The following is a 5,535-nucleotide window of genomic DNA, read 5'->3' as shown; positions in this document are numbered from 1 at the left end:
CCATATACAAAATGCACTAGATTGCTTTCATTTCAGAGTTTCTTCAGTGGCTTACTAAAAGACAAAGTTCATCTTATTTTTAAAGCTTTTTATAAGACCCGTTTTGGCTGAACTTGGAAAATGTGACTATACAATGGGAAAGGGCAGACCCTCTTTCTTTTTTTTTTGTATGAACACAATGGCAGGATAAGGGAGGCACCGCGCATTGCAAGGAATACACTTTAATCAAGTTGCCCAGCACCAAATATTCATCTCCTACCACTCTAGATGCCAATGTTTGTTTTCTGTCTGGGAGAAGAAACAGACAGCACTTTTCACTTTAATAAAAATCTTTCAGAATGAAGCAAACAGATGACCTAATTTGGAGGATCTGCTGCTTTCCTTGGTTTGCCCGTGACTTAGGAGGTAAGGATGACTGCAGCATCTCTCCTTACAGCCTTGCTGGAGGAGATTTAACACTTTCTTGCTCAGTTAGCTGCTGAGACAAAGGAGAACAAATCTGACAGCACTGGGTTCGACACTCCCTTCAGCAAGGGACTTACTCCCTTCTACAACTCCTACCAACAACATCACTGTTACTAACCCATACTGCTTGCATGGAGTGGGAGCTGCAAAACATGCTGCTATGACTAACACTTCAGGATGGAAGGTGGAAATCTAGCTTCATTAAACACACGCAGATGCTTGCTAGTACTACTTGTGCAACTAAAACCAGGACTTCATATTCAATCTCACAGCAGTCCCGTTCTCTAGTACAACAGTATCCAGTGCTGTAAGTTTTAAGGATATCGTCACAAGCTTTCTGATAGGTTTCCTTAAATTCCCAGCTCCTACAGTGGACATTCAAGTATATAATGACAAAAAAGCATGAACACAGGGAAAGCTTATCTTTTACCTAAATTATTCACTCCCAGCCTTCAAGTTTGCAGGAAAATATAAAAGTCTTGATTTGCAGTGCAGAAAAACTGAAATGCTTATTTATTTATTTTGAATTGTCATTATAGCATGGCCAATCTCCAGGACTCTGGGGCTCAAGTGTTACGTTTTTAATATTGGTAGCTGACAGTGGATATGAACAACACTGTAGGGCTGCAAGCATCTTGTCTTGTATGCACATAGCATCTGGAACAGCAGAGATGACTTTGTGATCTGTGACCAGGTAGAAACAATAGCCTGAAGAGTCCTGCTCTTTTCACGGATTCATCTCCTGCTCTTTTCTTCCAGCAGAACTTAATGCCCCAAAATCAAGAAGAAGGGGTAAGAAGAACAGTGAAGAGGAAGAAACATGAAACCTAAATCCTCCATTTCCTACATCATACCCTGTTGCATGCTGGAAGAGCATTCCTGTTGTCACTAAGCTGCAGGTAGAAAAGACATCAGTGCTGTGTGCTGTCCTGAGATCCTGTGCTAGGAGTGGAGCAAGGGGAGAAGGGAGGTAGTGGTGTACTGGAACCAAAGTGTTTTCTCCCCATGTAAATCCTTATCAGCTGTGCCTTACACAGCCCCACACAGCCACCACTTGGTGGAATTTGCAGAGTTGTCCACAAACTTCCAAAAAATATAGCATCAACTATCAGCCAAAAGGAGATGGATTCTCTTGGAAGCTGTGCTCTATTGGTGAATCTTACCCACTGGTGGAAATATATGTTTTATTTCTCATTTAAGCTTGGACACTATACCACTGTTTTTTGCTACTGCAACATAATAGAGCATCTCTCTGTAAGGATTTTGCATTAGGCAAAAAACATGCATATAATAATTTTGTAAGCAGAAATTGAGACTTGTTCTTACACCTGCACAGGAGACTACAGCAGGTGTTGCTACCAGCATGGACTGTTACCAAAGTCCAGATAAAAAGGTAGTTTACATGAGAATAGGTGGTTTGTTTTAAATACCTTGAAGTAACACGTGGCAGTACATCTAGGATTCCATCTTTATTCCAGAGCCACGTGTGAACTGATCAGATTTCATTTTCATAAAATCCTGGCTTATTCTGTGGCTCACTGGTTATTAATATTAAAGCAAATGGTACCATGTGTGGCCCTGCACATGCATTATTAAAAGCACCAGCAACCTAGGGCTACCAAGCACCCAGGCATGGTTTACTTCCCACTGTGTCTTAGGGCAACTCCTCTGCATGGCCTTTACCCATTCTGGTACCAGCTGCCTACCTGTCTTAGCCATTAGTTGTCACCAGTTCTCCATATTCAACTGGGAGAGGTTTCTCTCTGAGCAAGTTGTTATGATTATGAAATTTTCCTGTGTTAGAAGGGATAGGAGTGAAGATGCTTCCACATACTCTAAGCCCACATCATTTCTGTTGCCCACGTAACATACCATCCCCTGAAGCTACATCCCCTACTCACTGCTGACACTGAGTATTCATCCAGATTTGAAGATGCAAGATATAATTTAGTACGTAGTTTTGCATCCAGGCACTGTAAACTGACTTTTCTCTCATCACTACGCCTGAAAGCAGCCACTTTGCTTACCAACTCCAACACAGGTTTTTTTACTCAAATTGAAACAGTTGAAATCAAACATATAATCACTTAATACTCATGATCTGTTGTTGGGAGAAAATGCTTTTCTTCTGCCCAGAACTTCTAATGCCTGTTGTTCCTGCTTGGGAAGTGCAGAAAACAAGCAGAGAAATACAAAGTTATTTTCTATAGATGTAAACCTTTTTTTCCAGTCAGTTCCATTATTGAGTCAGCTATCTATGTGCACTGCCGAAAGAAGTAATGGGAAGTGTCTACGTAGGACAAAGAGAGCACAGATCAACAGGACAGAAAATTGAGTCTCTTTTGAGCCACAGTCAAAATCAACGCCATCAGTGATGGACAACGTGACAGGGCTCACTGCAGATTTGCCCATTCCCCATACCGTACAGACAGTGTCTATGCTGCATGGCTGCTTTGCAGCCCTTTTTCCTTTAATCCAAATAGTGTCAGCCTTCAGCCTGCTTTTCAGGGTATCTGTCCGGCTGCAGACACTACTGCATTGATTCCCATCTGGTGCATGTTTTTAGAGTTTTTTACACAACCTTAAGGATTAACTGCCTTTTTTTTTTTCTTTTTTTTTTTTTTTTCCCCCACAGAAATTTAGATTCTGAAGCCCACTGAAGAAAACAATCACTGCAAAGAAGTACCAAATCTCTTGCAAACTCTCCCCTGATCACTGCATTCAAAGATCTACCAGCAGCTGTTGATGTAACGTTATGGATGTTTAGCAGGACTTCCTGTATCTAATGAACATAGCTCTTTCAGTGAGGAGACAAAGTGCAATGCTGTCCCAGGAAAATAAAAACGATGTAACATTCAGTCAGGAATGCACTTACTACACGGCCTGGAATCAGGAATTGATCTCATGCCTCTGTAACAAAGATCCCATCTGTAGTCCCATGCGGGGAGGGCACTGACACTGCTTCAGAAGGGAAGTGGTTATCCTGCTCCCAAAAGGAACTGATTAGGGGAGATGTTCCAGAAGCTATTCGATACAGACTGCACAATTCAGGATGGTATTTATACAGTGAGTCAAAAAACTACACAGTATTCTCAAATATTTTATGCCTAAGAGTGCCAACAGCTTTGTCAACTGACAGTGAAAATTAAACTTTAAGAGAAATGAGGCGTATAAGTGCTTTTAAAACCTTGCTCCTTATTTGTGCCTTTCTGCACAGAGGATGTGCCCAGGGATATGGGAAGCAAAATACAAAGTTGTGAGGTGGTGTTGGAAACAAGGACGAGGCAACACAGGCAGCTTGTAAGAAAGGCTTTCAGCATCTTTTGTCAAATATCCAACTTGTGGAAACTGTGCAAGCAAGGGAGTTTTGCTTCATCAATACTATAAAATAAACTGAAGTTAAAATGGGTGCTGCCCAATGCAATTGTCAAACATTGCTGCCGCAATACAAAGACAAATGTTTATTGGCTTAACTTTGAAACTGCAGTAAATGCTCTTCTATTCAATTAGATAAACAAATAAAGTACTGAGTATATAATGGGGTTCTTTCAAGTAAATTATGCTTCCTAACTCATGTGTAAAAGAAAAATGACTTCTAATGTTTATATTCCTGCAAAATAAGAAACCATCAAGGCTCTCCTTCTGTTACATTCCAAATATATATTAAAAAAAAAAAAAGGAGGTTTAAATGATGTCCATTTTATGACGTGAGCAAAGGAATAAAATAAAGCCAGGCTGACATTGCAGCTTTTCTTCTCGCTGTTACCAGAGAGAGAAGAAAAAATAATTCTCAGTTCTGTTCTCATTTACAGTAGCACAAATCTCCAGGAACTGCACTGACTTCAGTTGGTTATTTTGGATTTATGGCAGACTGAGAGAGATTAGAATTTGGTCACACATGAATGAAGAACAGAACGTCCACTTTTGCTGTAAATGTATTTTCCTTTCTTAGGTACACAAAGAGCAGTGCTGTCCTTAGCTCATGTGCTGTGGGTTTACCTGACAACTGAGAGATATTTATCCTGGTACTGAGTGGGATGCTGCAGGGAACTATGTGCTTTGTCACCTTTGCCAGCAAATATTTCCATTTTATGGCCATAAAGAACCACATTCTCTACAGGATAAGGGCGTTAGAGAAAAGGCTAAATGCATACATACAGCATTATGCGTCCAGTGATGAGAACCACCTGTTTATGAGCCTGTTCTATTGTTTCTGCCAAAGATTGGCTCTAAGTCACAGCAATCTCTCATGCAGATATATTTGCATACATGGACTGCGTGTCTTTAAAATACCAAGCAGAAATCCGTAGTAGTTATTGTCAAGCACTCTAGTTAAAACAATCTATAATTCCTGATCCTGATGAAGGACAGCATTTTATTCACTCAGCTTACCCAGTTATGAGAGTCTAAGATCTAAACTCAGCAACTAAAAAATATAACAAACAGCTCTCTATGGATTTAGAACCAATGATATCCCCCGCATAGCTTCAGATCTCAGTGTCCCCAGTGACTTATTCAGCATGTGGCCAAACAGTGACTTTGCATTGTCTTGACACCTCTCAGTTTGCAATACTCATGCCTCCTTCCATTCTGCAGGCTTTCTAATGAAGAGTCTGCAGGCAAGGAAGAGGCATTAAGAGAGGGAGCATGGCAAAAGAAAGGTGAAAACAGACTGCATCAGGAGATCAGCAGAGATTAGGGATGGATATCTGTGGGCTTGCTTTTGCTGTGAGCGTGCTAATGCCCAAATCTCCAATTGAAATGCACTGGTTACGTTTTCTGCGGCCTCTAAGGCCATACTACAGAATAACAAATCCAAATGATTCACAAATTAAAAATGTGGAGCTCTTCTTCAATTTTTGTGCATTTGCTTTTGGTTGTTTTTGTGCTGAATTAGAACTAAAGAACTGCTGTTGTCTAAATGCACAACATTTATTACAAACAACAACAACAACAACAAATACTGCCAGGATTTCAAAGTCAAGCACTCAAAAGCTAGGAAATGTCAATGCCAACAGTTTTGAGGGTCCAATTTAAAATGCCTCGGATTTAATTTTTCAGAACCTTCTA

The 5,535-nt window shown here is 40.5% G+C and overlaps 1 long non-coding RNA gene across 2 annotated transcripts; it reads left to right on the top strand.

Annotated features, from left to right (window-relative positions):
• The first annotated feature begins 258 nt into the window (after positions 1 to 258).
• On the top strand, positions 259 to 4,024 carry LOC125695567 (uncharacterized). 2 transcript variants are annotated; one of them, XR_007377993.1, is made up of 3 exons: positions 259 to 405; positions 1,228 to 1,364; positions 3,101 to 4,024. It is a non-coding gene; the product is annotated as an uncharacterized LOC125695567 (long non-coding RNA). The 2 variants fall into 2 exon arrangements; XR_007377994.1 differs by having other exon boundaries at positions 1,225 to 1,364.
• The last annotated feature ends 1,511 nt before the right edge of the window (positions 4,025 to 5,535 follow it).

The sequence above is a fragment of the Lagopus muta genome, chromosome 6 (genome assembly GCF_023343835.1).
Source record: "Lagopus muta isolate bLagMut1 chromosome 6, bLagMut1 primary, whole genome shotgun sequence".
Classification (NCBI taxonomy): domain Eukaryota; kingdom Metazoa; phylum Chordata; class Aves; order Galliformes; family Phasianidae; genus Lagopus; species Lagopus muta.
The sequence above is the reverse complement of the archived record's forward strand: the minus strand, read 5'-3'. Positions and strand labels throughout refer to the sequence as shown.